Source organism: Pleurodeles waltl, chromosome 5, assembly GCF_031143425.1.
Source record: "Pleurodeles waltl isolate 20211129_DDA chromosome 5, aPleWal1.hap1.20221129, whole genome shotgun sequence".
Classification (NCBI taxonomy): Eukaryota; Metazoa; Chordata; class Amphibia; order Caudata; family Salamandridae; genus Pleurodeles; species Pleurodeles waltl.
In genome coordinates, this window is record NC_090444.1 from 1399007526 (window position 1) to 1399023599 (window position 16074).

General features: G+C 44.4%; 1 protein-coding gene across 10 annotated transcripts in view; it reads right to left on the reverse strand.

Moving 5' to 3' along the window:
• SENP6 (SUMO specific peptidase 6) overlaps positions 1-16074 on the reverse strand; it is a 914216-nt gene that overhangs the window by 15966 nt on the left and 882176 nt on the right. The window lies entirely within an intron of this gene.

Below are 16074 nucleotides of genomic sequence, written 5' to 3' on the forward strand. Positions count from 1 at the left end.
TGTCTTTAGCAACTAAGGTTCAATTTTACAGATTCTTTACGCTGAGGAGGAACCACAGAACTAACAGATCTGGCTGGCTGCCACCAAATCAACAAAGATGTTGCAGCAGCCGTTTTAGGGTTCGGGAACTACGGCGCCTGTCCTAGGAAAAGGTTTAAAAAAAAAAAAAAAAAGACCTATAGGGGACAGGGTAGGAATACCCTGCCTACCTCCGGCAGGGTCCCTTTGGAAGTGGGGGTCACCAAAGGGTTTTTTTTTACGGTATGTTTTAAATGTAATTTTCATCTGACTAACACCCTTCTTTTAACCTTTGTTTTTTTTCCCCAATATGTAAGCATCTGTTTATACCATGTTGTGCTGTATATTCACATCCTTAGCACACTCCTTCCGTTTAGTGTCTGGACGTTTGCAAGCTGTTTTTCTTCTATTAATGTTCTTGAGTCACAAGAAGTAGTGTGACTCCTCTCAATGTACATTGCCATGGGCACCAACCCAGTGTTAAGACTGTTTTTCTCACAGCTGTATAGATTGTGAACAAAAGAGTATGGTGCATTATCACAATGCATATATAAGGCAATTATATTATAAGTAGGTGCTTGTAGGAAGCTGGCCTGGCTTATAGTGGGTACCTTGTGGTACTTACACCTTGTGCCAGGTCAAGTTATTGCTTATTAGTAGATTAGAGGTGTTCTAGCAGCTTAGGCTGATAGGTAGCTATAACAGAACAGCTTAGGCTGAATTAGGAGACATGCAAAGCTCCTACTATACCACTTATATCACTTAGTACTATATCATAAGAAAACACAATACTCAGAGTTACTAACAAATAAAGGTACTTTATTTTAGTGACAATATGCCAAAAGTATCTCAGATTATTATACTCCCTTAGGAGGTAATATACAAAAAATATACACACACAAACCAAATCAGGTTAGTAAACAGTTAGAAAAGTAGTGCAAACACTGTAGAACACAACAGAATGCAATATGGAGACATAGGCCTGGGGCAACACAAACCATATACTCCAAAAGTGGAATGCGAACCACGAATGGAATCCAGGCCTAGTGCAGGGTGTAGAGGGTCACTGGGAGTGTAAGAAAACACTAAGGGTGTCCAAGATATCCCACCCCAAGACCCTGAAAAGTAGGAGTAAAGTTACCCTATTGCACCAGAAAGACAGTGAAGTAGAGTTAAGGGATTCTGCCTTAAGGACAACTGACTGCAAAGCACTGAAGACGGATTCCTGGACCTGTAAAGGAAGTGGACCAAGTCCAAGACTCACGCAAGTTGCCTGGGGGAGGGGTAGGTGTGGGGGGGAGGGGGGCAGGAGCCCACTAAACCCCGGATGAAGGTGCAAAAGGGCTGCCTCCGGGTGGAAGAAGCCGAAGATTCTTCAACAACGGAAGGTGCCAGGAACTTCTCCTTTGGTCAGAAGATGTCCCACGGCTTGCTGCAGGATGCATAGTTGTTTCCACGCAGAAAGACCGCAAACAAGCCTTGCTAGCTGCAAGAGTCGCGGTTGAGGATTTTGGGTGCTGCTAGGGCCCAGGAAGGACCAGGAGGTCGCCCCTTGGAGGAGGAGACAGAGGGGGCGCTCAGCAACACAGAGAGCCCACGAAGAAGCAGGCAGCACCTGCAAAAGCACCTGAACAGGCATGCAGAAGATCTGAGGACGACGGTCAACTCAGAACAACAAAAGAGGATCCCACGACGTCAGAGTCCAACTCAACGAGTTGGGCAATGCAGGACGGAGTGCTGAAGACCTGGGCTAGACTGTGCACAAAGGAAGTCTTGCAAAAGTGCACAGAAGCCTGAGCAGCTGCAGTTCACGCAGTACACAGGATTACTGTCTGGTTTGGGAAGGCAAGGACTTACCTCCACCAAATTTGGACAGAAGGGCCAATGGACTGTTGAGGACACTTGGACCCAGCTCCTGTGTTCCAGGGACCACGCTCGTCAGGATGAGAGGGGACCCAGAGGACCGGTGATGCAGAAGTTTGGTGCCTGCGTTGGCAGGGGGAAGATTTCGTCGACCCACAGGAGATTTTTTCTTGGCTTCCAGTGCAGGGTGAAGGCAGACAGCCCTCACAGCGTGCACCACCAGGAAACAGTCGAGAAAGCCAGCAGGATGAGGCGCTACAATGTTGTTGATAGTCTTCTTGCTACTTTGTTGCGGTTATGCAGGCATCGTGGAGCAGTTAGCGTCGATCCTTGGCAGAAGTCGAAGAGGGAACTCTGGTGAGCTCTTGCATTCGTTATCTGGTGAGATGCCCGCAGGAGAGACCCTAAATAGCCCATAGAGGAGGATTGGCTACAGAGAAAGGTAAGCACCTATCAGGAGGGGTCTCTGATGTCACCTGCTGATACTGGCCACTTAAAGCTGTCCATTGTGCCCTCACACCTCTGCATCCAAGATGGCAGAGGTTTGGGACACACTGGAGGAGCTCTGGGCACCTCCCCTGGGAGGTGCTGGTCAGGGGAGTGGTTACTCCCCTTTCCTTTGTCCAGTTTCGCCCCAGAACAGGGCTGGGGATCCCTGAACCGGTGTAGACTGGCTTATGCAAGGAGGGCACCATCTGTGCCCTTCAAAGCATTTCCAGAGGCCAGGAGAGGCTACTCCTCCCATGCCCTTCACACCTATTTCCAAAGGGAGAGGGTGCAACACCCTCTCTCAGAGGAAATCCTTTGTTCTGCCTTCCTGGGACCAGGCTGCCCAGGCCCCAGGGGGGAAGAAACCTGTCTGAGGGGTTGGCAGCAGCAGTAGCTGCAGAGGAGACCCAGGAAAGTTGGTTTGGCAGTACCCGGGCTCTATGCTAGAGACCCGGGGATGCATGGAATTGTCCCCCCAATACCAAAATGGTATTGGGGTGACAATTCCATGATCCTAGACATGTTACATGGCCATGTTTGGAGTTATCATTTTGACTGTATTGACCTATATGTAGCTCACGCGTGTAATGGTGTCCCCGCACTCACAAAGTCCGGGGAATTTGCCCTGACCAATGTGGGAGCACCTTGGCTAGTGCCAGGGTGCCCACACAGTAAGTAACTTTGCATCTAACCTTCACTAAGTGAGGGTTAGACATATAGGTGACTTATAAGTTAGTTACTTAAGTGCAGTGTAAAATGGCTGTGAAATAACATGGACATTATTTCACTCAGGTTGCAGTGGCAGTCCTGTGTAAGAATTGTCTGAGCTCCCTATGGGTGGCAAAAGAAAGGCTGCAGCCCATAGGGATCTCCTGGAACCCCACTACCCTGGGTACCTAGGTACCATATACTAGGGAATTATAAGGGTGTTCCAGTGTGCCAATCAGAATTGGTCAAATTAGTCACTAGCCTGCAGTGACAATTTTAAAAGCAGAGAGAGCATCAACACTGAGGTTCTGGCTAGCAGAGCCTCAGTGTTACAGTTAGGCACCACACAGCGAACACATACAGGGCATACTTTATGAGCACTGGGGTCCTGGCTAGCAGGGTCCCAGTGACACATAGGCAAACACAAACATACATACAGTAAAATGGGGGTAACATGCCAGGCAAGATGGTACTTTCCTACAGTGCTTCATTGACCTTGCATCCAGGGAGGAGGGGTGGGTGCATTTGGACGATAAAGATATTAAATAATTATGTTATTTGCACTGCCTGATCTACTAAGACTTGCTGACGGCACATTATCAACACACAGCAATAATTAGTAAATGTGTGTTAACCACGTAGCTGCCTTACAGATGACAGCCAAGAGGATGTTGTCCAGTTAGACAATGATATGCCCATTTTTATGGTTAGAGTGTGCCCCGGGAAGGCCATTCAGAATCCTTTTGTCTTCGAGATAAGTTTGAGTACATTTTACAAACTATTTGGCTATGACATCTGTGGAAAGAAGTATGTTACTTACCCTGGAAGCATCTCTTTGTAGTGTGTAGTGCTGCAGATTCACATGCTATGCACGCTCCTGCCATCTAGTTTTCTGGCTGGACTCTGCAATTAGTTTTTCTCGAGGGAGTCTTTTATGGTCAATGTTGTATCTCTTCCTCCTCGAGTCTATGAACATGTCCAATGGCTCCTTTGTTGCATTATAATGTTTTTCCTCTGAAATACGGGAAGTGAGGCTATATTCTGCTAAGTTAGTATTTGATGTTGAACATGCTTAAAGTTATTGCGTATATATGCCCCCATCTAATACCTGCTGGGGAGGCGGGAGGGTGCGTGCGAATCTGCAGCAATAAACACTACAAACAGATGCTTACATTGTAACATACTCTATTCATAACGTGTTGGCAGCAGATACACAAGCTATGCATAGACTGTAAAGCAGTACTCCTTTTGAGGTGGCTTTAGGCATCAGATGTATCTGCTTGAAATAACGTGCGTAGAACTGTGTCTCACTAGAGCTTGTTGCCTGGCTTGCATATCCAGACAATAGTGTTTGTTGAAAGTGTGGGGTTTATCCATGTTGCTGCTTTATAAATGTCTGTTAGCATGATATTTCCCAGGAAGGCCATTGATGCTGTCCTTGCTGTGAGTGAGAAGATCAGGAATTTTGGGAAGGTTCTTGTGATGTACTAGGGAAAGGTTCGGTAGTGTTGTGTAACATGGTTGGTGTGCCCAAGTTAGCGCTACGAGCATCATCTTTCCTCTTGAAGTTTCTTTATTTTCAGCAAGAGCGTATTTCACTTATTGGTAGCCCTATATCACTTGCTGTAATTAATCCTTTTTGTCCGTGGCTACTTGCTATCATGTAATGTAGAAATGTTAGGGGATAACGATATCACTACTGTTGCTAGAATGCCTGTTTTGGTCTCTAGATCATTTCTCTCTGTTTTGAAGTGTCCAACACAACGAACTATCATACACAACTTCAATGAAATCCTTATGACCGATGTAATGATCACATCTTTTCATGTCCGCACTTAATTTTGTTGTCTTCCGGGAAGAGGGTGTTGGAGGATGTGGGGGACCCTTCCTTGTGTGTGTGCTGTTCTGTAGCTTTTCATACACATTAAAGCAATAATACCATGTTGCTAACAGTATTTTTCCTTCTCTGATGGTTACTGCCACAGTATCGTACTGAACTTTCACATAGCTAGCATGGAAGGGAACATTTGTTTTGACTACTCTGTATCATGTGTTTTGGGGAGGACCTTTGAAAAAATAAAGGTAGGAGAAGTTACTCTTTAGCAGTGTCTGCTTTTGGTTATTCAGAAGGGACTGCAGGATGGTGTATTGCCAGTTCAGTTGAGTCGGGGACCGACCTGTTAGGAGTTCGACCCTGATCAGGGCAAAACTGCAGAACTTGAATTTTGAATTTTATTTAATTATATTTATTATTCTCTGTTGGTCTTAGTGTTGATTATTTTTTCTACAGTGTGAAGGCATGTTCATTTTACCTATTTAGTGAGTGTGATGCCTGAGATGTGACCCTCGCAGGGTCAAGTATTGTCTTTTGATCAAATGATTACATCACTTTGTAAATTCTCCTGCTTTACATGAGTTGAAGTTTGTGTATTAAAATTCTATTTTCTCAAATACTAAAAGTGAAGTGGGTACAGCTAGGATACTACTGCCAGTGATGATAAACATCTAGGTACCTAAATGATATGGTGTTTTCTGCCTTTTGTTAGGAGAACATTTATTCTTTTTGTGGATGATGCTTACATCCACCTGAAAATGTTAAATATTTTGTGTTGAATATTTTTGTACTCTGAGTCCATACATTATGTTCTATTTTTGTGTTGAACAGCCATGAAGAGGACACTGTCTCAAAAAAATGTGCTGGCAGTTTTGCGGTAATATTATGTATCAACGATTAAAATAAGTAATTGGAACAAGCAGTTGTAATCGAATTTATTCTCAGACCAATTTTGTTTACACATCATCTTTACTGATGTTGGTCTGATTTTTCTGACCAGGTAAGGAATGAGTGGTAGCGGTGGAAATGTATATGCAAATATTCCTAACCAGTTCAGCCACAGAGCATTGCCTTTAGACTGTGGATGAGGGTACCCTGATGCAAAGTTTGGCATTTTGCGTTTTCAGTGGTGGCAAAGAGATCTGCTGGGGTCCCTCACTGTTGGAACCATGTTTGTAGAACTTGAGGGTGGACCTCCTATTTGTGTGCTTGTTGCTGATCCTGCTTAGTAGATCTGCTGGTGTGTTGTCCACTCCTGGTATGTATTTTGGCAGGATGTGGTTCTTGTGCCTGATGCCCTATTTCCATATCAGTTTGGTTAGTTGAGATAGCTGTAAGGATTGGGTCCCTCCCTGTTTCTGGATGTAGTACATCAAGGTCATATTGTCTGTGCGTATAACATTCTTTCCTGTTATGCTGGGTAGAAATGCTTAGCGAGCCATTTGTATACCTGGTAGTTCTAGAACAATGATGTGAAATGTCTGTTGTTGTGCTGACCAGTGACCCTGTATTGCAATATCCTTTATGTGAGCACCCCAACCCATGAGTGATGCATCAGTAGTAACTGTCACTTGCCGAATTGGGTCTTTGAAGGAGCTTCCAGTTTGTGTGTGTTTGTGTATTTCACCACTGTAGTGCCTGATAGACCTTGGGTGATACCAACACTAGATCCTCCATGGTGCCTCCCACAAGTGACCATTGTGATGATACGCACTCCTGTAGGGGTCTCATATGTAATCTTGCATGTGTAAGTATTGCTATGCAAGAACGTAAAGTTTCTTACCTGTAGGTGTAGTTTTGCAGCTTGAAGATTTTTCTGGATTCACATGCTGTGAATTATTCTACCATCTAGTAGTTGGGTCTAGATATTCTATTGTTTTAAAAAACACAATGTCTTTGCCCTTTTTTAGGTCGAGCATGCAAGCGCTATGACCTGTTCTAAGTATTGTGTGCTTGTAACCACACCCACTTCACACCCATCACTTTCACTTGTTCGTGGGCTTGCCTTTCAAAAATCCTTTATCATCATTGGTAAATGCTTTACGTTTGCCCCTTCTTGGGGAGGTTTTGTTACTAGCTTGCAGACTGACCCTGTTACATGGATAATTGCACAATTGCCAATGTGTTTGACTGTGAGCAAACTTCTTTTTCCTTTTGCGTCTCTCCTTCGTGCTCCTGGCGACCTTGGCGCTTTGAATCTGCTCACTTATGTCAATTAATGTTTTACTTTTCATTTTCAACATATGTTGCATAAAAAGTCCAGTTAGGAACACCAATAGCTCTAACTAGAGCAAATGCAAGCCCCATTGCAAATGCTTGTTTTCTACTCTTGTTTGTTGGTGGGCATCGATGGAACCCTCATTTAGTGCATCTGTGACATTCTCACACTTCCTTCGGATGTTCCCATCTTAGGTCGCCATCTTTAGATTCTTTTTTTAACAATTTTTTATCCCATCTTCTTGATGGAGGTGGGTGGATCGCTTGTGATTCCAGAAAATTCTTCAAGCTGCAAAACTAGACCTACAGGTAAGAAAATGAAAATGTCACTTACCCAGTGTACATCTGTTCGTGGCATCGGTCGCAGTAGATTCGCATGTTTTGCAATAGCTCGCCATCTGGTGTTGGGCCGGAGTGTTACAAGTTGTTTTTCTTCGAAGAAGTCTTTCGAGTCACGGGACCGAGTGACTCCTCCTTTTGTCTCCATTGCGCATGGGAGTCGACTCCATCTTCGATTGTTTTTCCCAGCAGAGGGTGAGGTAGGAGTTGAATTGTAGTAATAGTGCCCATGCAATGGAGTGACTAAGTATGCACCTATTTAAGGTTGAGATGATACATATACAAATAGTTGAAGGTAACTTCCAAACTGCTACAGGCTCCCGGGGAGGCGGGTGGGCACATGCAAATCTACTGCGACCGATGCCACGAACAGATGTACACTGGGTAAGTGACATTTTCAGTTCGATGGCATCTGTCGCTGTAGATACGCATGTTTTGCATAGACTAGTAAGCAGTTATCTCCCCAAAAGCGGTGGATCAGCCTGTAGGAGTGGAAGTAGTCTGAAATAATGTTCTTAATACGGCTTGACCTACTGTGGCTTGTTGTGCGGATAACACGTCTACACAGTAGTGCTTGGTGAATGTGTGAGGCGTAGACCATGTGGCTGCCTTACATATTTCTTGCATTGGGATGTTTCCTAGAAAGGCCATGGTAGCACCTTTCTTTCTGGTTGAGTGTGCCCTTGGTGTAATGGGCAGCTGTCGTTTAGCTTTAAGGTAGCAGATTTGGATGCATTTAACTATCCATCTGGCTATACCTTGTTTTGATATTGGGTTTCCTGCATGAGGTTTTTGAAATGCAATAAATAGTTGTTTAGTCTTTCTGATGTTCTTTGTTCTGTCAACGTAATACATCAATGCTCTTTTAACATCTAATGTATGTAGTGCCCTTTCAGCTACGGTATCTGGCTGTGGAAAGAACACTGGAACACTGGAAGTTCCACTGTTTGATTTAGATGGAACGGTGAAATAACCTTTGGCAAAAATTTAGGATTGGTCCTTAGGACGACCTTATTCTTGTGTAGTTGTATAAAAGGTTCCTGTATTGTAAACGCCTGAATCTCGCTTACTCTTATTAGGGAAGTAATGGCGATGAGAAATGCCACCTTCCAGGTTAGGAATTGTATTTCGCAGGAGTGCATGGGTTCAAAAGGTGGACCCATAAGTCTAGTTAGGACAACATTTAGGTTCCATGAAGGAACAGGTGGTGTTCTTGGTGGTATAATTCTCCTAAGGCCCTCCATGAATGCTTTAATGACTGGTATCTTATATAGGGAAGTTGAATAGGTAGTCTGCAGGTATGCAGATATTGCTGCAAGGTGTATTTTAATGGAAGAGAAAGCCAGGTTAGATTTTTGTAAGTGAAGCAAGTAACCCACTACATGTTCTGGAGTTGTGTGTAATGGTTGTATTTGATTAATATGGCAGTAGCAAACAAACCTCTTCCATTTACTTGCATAGCAGTGCCTGGTGGATGGCCTTCTGGCTTGTTTTATGACTTCCATACATTCTTGGGTAAGTTGTAAGTGTCCGAATTCTAGGATTTCAGGAGCCAGATTGCTAGATTCAGCGATGCTGGATCTGGGTGTCTGATCTTTTGGTTGTGTTGTGTCAACAGATCTGGCCTGTTGGGCAATTTGATGCAGGGTACTACTGACAGGTCTAGCAGCGTTGTGTACCAAGGTTGTCTTGCCCAAGTTGGTGCTATTAATATGAGTTTGAGTTTGTTTTGACTGAGTTTGTTTACCAGGTAAGGAAGGAGAGGGAGGAAAAGCGTAAGCAAATATCCCTGACCAGTTCATCCATAGGGCATTGCCTTGGGACTGTTTGTGTGGGTATCTGGATGCGAAGTTTTGGCATTTTGCGTTCTCCTTTGTCGCAAACAAGTCTATCTGAGGTGTTCCCCAGAGTTTGAAATAAGTGTTCAGAATTTGGGGGTGAATTTCCCATTCGTGGACCTGTTGGTGATCTCGAGAGAGATTGTCTGCGAGTTGATTTTGGATCCCTGGTATAAATTGTGCTATTAGGCGAATTTGGTTGTGAATTGCCCAACGCCAAATCTTTTGTGCTAGCAGGCTTAACTGCGTGGAGTGCGTCCCCCCCTTGCTTGTTTAGATAATACATTGTTGTCATGTTGTCTGTTTTGACGAGAATGTATTTGTGAACTATTATTGGTTGGAAAGCTTTTAGTGCTTGAAAAACTGCTAGAAGTTCTAGGTGATTTATATGCAGTTTTGTTTGATGTACGTTCCATTGTCCTTGTATGCTGTGTTGATCGAGGTGTGCTCCCCACCCTGTCATGGAAGCATCTGTTGTAATTACGTATTGTGGGACTGGGTCTTGGAAAGGCCGCCCTTTGTTTAAATTTATGTTGTTCCACCACAGAAGCGAGAGGTAAGTTTGGCGGTCTATTAACACCAGATCTAGAAGATGACCCTGTGCTTGAGACCACTGTGATGCTAGGCACTGTTGTAAGGGCCTCATGTGCAGTCTTGCGTTTGGGACAATGGCTATGCATGAAGACATCATGCCTAGGAGTTGTAGTACCATCTTTGCTTGTATCCTTTGTGTTGGATACATGCGTTGTATGATGGTGTTGAAATTTTGAATTCTTTGTGGACTTGGAGTGGCTACTCCTTTTGATGTGTCTATTATGGCTCCTAGGTATTGTTGTACCTTGCGCGGCAGAATTTGGGATTTTGTGAAGTTGACGGTGAACCCTAGTTTGAAGAGGGTTTGTATGATATGATTTGTGTGATTTGAGCACTCTATTAACGAATGGGCCTTGATTAGCCAGTCGTCTAGATATGGGAACACATGTATTTGCTGCCTTCTTATGTGTGCAGCGACTACTGCTAGACATTTGGTAAAGACTCTTGGTGCGGTTGTTAATCCGAAAGGCAGTACCTTGAATTGGTAATGTATTCCCTTGAATACAAACCTTAGGTATTTCCTGTGCGATGGGTGTATTGGTATATGGAAATAAGCATCCTTGAGGTCTAAAGTTGCCATGTAGTCGTGTAGTTTTAGCAATGGCAATACTTCTTGTAGTGTGACCATGTGAAAGTGGTCTGATTTGATGAAAGTGTTCACTACTCTGAGGTCTAGGATTGGTCTCAGCGTTTTGTCCTTCTTTGGTATCAGAAAGTACAGTGAGTAAACTCCTGTGTTTATTTGTGTGTTTGGCACTAATTCGATTGCATTTTTTTGCAATAGTGCCTGTACTTCTATCTCCAGGAGATTGGAATGATGTTTTGTCAAATTTTGTGCTTTTGGTGGTATGTTTGGAGGGAATTGTAGAAATTCTATGCAATAACCATGTTGGATAATTGCTAGAACCCAAGTGTCTGTAGTGATTTCCTCCCATGCTTTGTAATAATGACTTATTCTTCCCCCCCACTGGTGTTGTGTGGAGGGGGTGAGTGACATGTGAGTCACTGTTTAGTAGTAGGGGTTTTGGGGCTCTGAAATCTTCCCCTATTCCTAGGGAATTGCCCTCCTCTATATTGTCCCCGAAAACAACCTCTATACTGTCCCTGGGAACTGGACGGTGTTGCTTGTGAGGTGCTGGCTTGTGTGCTCTGACCCCGAAACCCCCCTCTAAAGGGTGTTTTACGGAATGTGCTGTAATTCCCTCTGCTCTGCGGGGAGTAGAGTGCGCCCATGGCTTTGGCAGTGTCCGTATCTTTTTTGAGTTTCTCAATCGCTGTGTCCACTTCTGGACCGAACAGTTCTTTTTCGTTAAAAGGCATATTGAGAACTGCCTGTTGAATCTCTGGTTTAAATCCAGACGTTCGGAGCCATGCATGCCTTCTGATAGTTACAGATGTATTAATTGTCCGTGCAGCTGTATCTGCAGCGTCCATGGAGGAGCGGATCTGGTTGTTGGAAATGGTCTGTCCCTACTCAACCACTTGTTTTGCCCTATTTTGTAAGTCCTTGGGCAGATGTTCAATGAGATGTTGCATCTCGTCCCAATGGGCTCTGTCATAGCGCGCAAGTAGTGCCTGGGAGTTCGCGATGCGCCACTGGTTTGCAGCTTGTGCTGCGACTCTCTTACAAGCTGCATCGAACTTGCGGCTTTCTTTATCTGGGGGTGGTGCATCTCCAGATGTGTGGGAGTTGGCCCTTTTCCTAGCTGCTCCTACAACGACAGAGTCTGGTGGCAGCTGTGTAGTGATGAAAACCGGGTCTGTAGGAGGCCTTATACTTCTTTTCCACCCTTGGTGTGATTGCCCTACTTTTGACCGGCTCCTTAAAGATTTCTTTTGCGTGCCGGAGCATACCAGGGAGCATAGGCAGGCTTTGGTATGAGCTGTGGGTGGAGGAGAGTGTGTTGAATAAAAAATCATCCTCGACCTGTTCTGAGTGGAGGCTTACGTTGTGAAATTGTGCTGCTCTAGCCACCACTTGAGAATACGCGGTGCTGTCCTCTGGTGGAGATGGCTTCGTAGGGTATGCCTCCGGACTGTTATCTGACACTGGGGCGTCGTATAGGTCCCATGCGTCTTGATCTTGGTCACCCTGGCTCATGGTGGTGTGAGCTGGGGAGTGTGATGGAGTTTGTGCTGGTGAGACGTTAATCACGGGCGGAGGAGAGGGTGGTGGGGTAACTCTTTTCACCACTTTTGGTTGTGGTGTCTGTTCAGTTTGGAACTCCAACCTTCTCTTTCTTCTAATAGGGGGAAGGGTGCTTATTTTTCCTGTCCCCTGCTGTATGAAAATACGCTTTTGCGTATGGTCCACATCAGTTGATTGTAGCTCTTCCTCAAACCTATGCTTTTGCATTTGGGAGGTTAGCGAGTGCTCTTCTGTATAAGAGCCTGAAGCTGGGTCGGTTGCAGTTTGTTTCGGAACCGAAACCCTGTCTGTGTCCTTTTTCGGCTCCGAGGTGACTTTTTTCATTTTCGGGGCCGAAACCTGTCGGCGCCGATCTTCTTCGGGGCCGCTGTCTCGGCGTCGAGCCGTGTCTACACCGGCATCTCGGTGTCGATGCTTGTCTCCAGCACTTTCTCGGTCCCGAGAAGGCTGCGTGCCGGTGTCTCGACCGGAGTCGGACGATCTCGGCACTGTTTGGGCCTTTTTCGGTGCCGACGGTCGGTCACCGAATTTATGGGTGGAGCCATGGCCTGGTGGCAGTGGCGTCCCCTGGGCCTTGTAAATCTTCTTCTGAGTGGTTTTCGACGTCTTACTCACGGTTTGTGTATCGTCGAATCCTTCGGAGTCCGATTCTTGGATCGAAAAGGTTCCCTCCTCTTCTTGTTCCTCGAACTCTCGGTGGGCTGTCGGCGCGGACGCCATCTGAAGTCTTCTGGCTCGACGGTCTCGGAGTGTCTTTCGGGACCGGAACGCACGACAGGCCTCGCAGGTGTCTTCACTGTGCTCAGGTGACAGGCACAGGTTACAGACCAAGTGTTGGTCTGTATAGGGGTATTTATTGTGGCATTTGGGGCAGAAACGGAACGGGGTCCGTTCCATCGGCGTTCTTCAGCACGCGGTCGGGCCGACCAGGCCCCGATGGGGGATCGAAAAAACTACCCCCGAAGGGCACCGGAGCTCTTCGATCCTTCGACGCGGTGTTGAATCTAACTACGCCGATCCCGAACGCAACAATACCGACGAAAATCTTCCGAAATTAGCTATCTTTCCGTTCCGAAACTCGGAGCGACAGGAACACGTCCGAACCCGATGGCGGAAAAAAAACAATCGAAGATGGAGTCGACGCCCATGCGCAATGGAGACAAAAGGAGGAGTCACTCGGTCCCGTGACTCGAAAGACTTCTTCGAAGAAAAACAACTTGTAACACTCCGGCCCAACACCAGATGGCGAGCTATTGCAAAACATGCGTATCTACAGCGACAGATGCCATCGAACGTAAAGTTTTGTAGCATAAATCTTTTCTGGATTCACATGCTGTGCATTGATTTTAAAGCGGTTTTAACTACTGAGGAGGTTGGGTTGAAGATCGGCATTGACTTGTACATAAATGGCTTAGCACCTTTTGTCCTACTTGAGCTTCACAGTAATGTTTAGTTAAAGTGTGCACTGATGACTGAGTTGCTGCCATGAAGATCCCCTGCAATGGAGTATTTAACATAAAAGCGATGGTTGCACCCTTTTTCCTAGTTGAGTTCACTTCAGGTGCTATTGATAATGTTTCTCCTGCGTTGGTGTGACACCACTGAATCAATTGTGCAATCCATCTTGCTATTGTGTTCTTTGTAACTGATTTTCCCCAGTAACTATTTGAGAAAGATACAAACAATTGCTGAGTTTTCCTAAACGATTTTGTCTTTTCAATGGTGTACATAATAGAGTATCTTGCATCCAGTGTGTTTAATGTTCGGTCTGCATGTGTCTTTGGATTATGAAAAAAACTTGGGATTTGAATAGATTGATTAATGTGGAACTGTGTAACCACCTTTGGTAAGAATTGTGGATCTGTCCTCATAACAATTCTGTCCTTGTGGATTTGAAAACAAGTTTCCTAAACTGTGAGTGCTTGAAGCTCACTAACCCTGCGCAGCAAAGTAATAGCTACCAACAAAACAGTCTTTAGAGTTAACATCTGTAAAGTTTATGTAGTGGTTCAAATGGTTTCTTCATAAGCTGTGTCAGAACCAAATTTAAGATCCATGTGGCCGCTTTACACACTACATTACAAAAACGTTTCCGTTTTGCTATTTATCATTTCCTTGTTATGAGTTTTCTTGCTTCCCTCAATAGTGCCAATATCTTTTCTGGTAATTTCATGTAGCCAAATTCTAAGTCTTCAGGTTCTATGCCATCAGTTTGAAATATTCGGGCCCTGGGTGTAGCACCATCCCATTTTCCACTGACAGCAGATCTTGACGATTTGGCAATATTTGAAAATCTCCCTGAGCTATTTGTACTCTTTCCGAGAACCACGTTTGTCTTTCCCATAGAGATGCAGTTAAGACCATGTGACTCCTTTTTCATTTGATGAAGATCCTGTGCAGCAGTGTAATTTGGTGAAAAGCATATGCAAATGTCCCTGACCAGTTTATCAAAAGGGCATTAATTGAGAGTGAGGATGTGGTCTCCTCGAGGCGAATTTTTGGCATTTTGCGTTCCCAGGAGTTGCAAACAGGTCTGTTTAGCTTGTCTGCCTCACCACTGTCATTTCCTGGTATTTCCTGTATTTCTATGTTCTTCTGAATTACCCATTTCCAGAGTTGCTGGGTTAATCTTGAAAGCAGGAGAGATTGAGTCCCTCCCTTGTTTGTTGATGTAAAACATTGCTGTTGTGTTGTATGTTTGAATTAATATCGTTTTTCCATGTAACACTTTCAAAGCTAGAAAAACAGTCTTTAATTTTATAAGGCTGATGTTGTACCGCAACCAGATTCTTCCACATGCCTTGTATTTTAAGTGTGCCCATAAACGCTCCCCATCCCGTATGTGATGCACCTGTGGTTTTTGTTACTGAGGGAGCTGGCAGCTGAAGACATTTCCCCTGTGTAATGCTTTCTCTGTTAAACCACACCATCTTCTGTACTTCTGCAAGACAATCAGCAAATCTTCCCAACTCCCTGTCATTTGTGACCATTGATTTAGGAGCAATTTCTGTACTGGCCTCATGTGCAGTCACACATATGGAATCAAGGGAATGCATGACGCAATCTTTCCCAATAAACTCCCCACAGTTCTTGCTGTCACTCTTACCCCTTCAGGTAATGGTGAACCTCTTCCAAAAGGGACTGAGTCCTCTTCCTGCTGGGGAATGCCTTCCCCAGGAATTGTACTCAGTCTTGCTCCCAAGAAAACCTGCTCCGCTTCAGGGATCACTTCTCTATGTTTAATGAAAACCCCAGGGAGTACAATGCTTTCATCACAATTTGAATGTCCTTCAATTTTGGTAGGAGTGTGCCCTCACTAACTAGTTGTTCATATACATGAATATCCATTCTTTTGAGTTGTGCTGCTACTGCCACGAGGCACTTTGTGAACACTCTTGGGCTGACTTTATTTCGATGGCTTGAACCTTGAATTGATAATGTTTTTTGTTCATCACAAACTTTAGATTATTTGTGTGTTTTGCATTCATTGGAATATGTAAATATGCATCTTTTAAGTCTATTGTTGCCATAAAATCTATCTGCAACTGTGGGATTACTTCTTGTACGGTTGTCATTTTGACCTTCATGGTCCTTATAAATTTGTTGAAGAATCTGAGGTTTAAGATCGGACGTAATGATCTGTCTATCTTTGGAATTAAGAAATAAGTTGAGTAATTTCCTTTGTTGACTTCCTGAATTGGGGCTTGTTCTATAGCTTGCTTGTTCTGTGACTTCCTTGAAGAGTCAATCAGTTTCCTCCTTTAAATGACTCGTCTTTTTTTGATCTCTTGATGGAGGGAATTTGCCTAGTTCTATGCAATATCTGTTTTGTATTACATTTATTGCCCATTAGTCTGAAGTTATTTTTCTCCACTCATGGAGAAAATTGTTTAATCTTCCACCCACGGGTGATTTGTAAAGATAATGCGGGTCTTTGATGTCTTATCTCTGACAGATTTGTATATGTAATTGTTTCCGCAATGCAGTCATTTATTAGATGGGGTTGTAACTTCCTCTTGTAGATT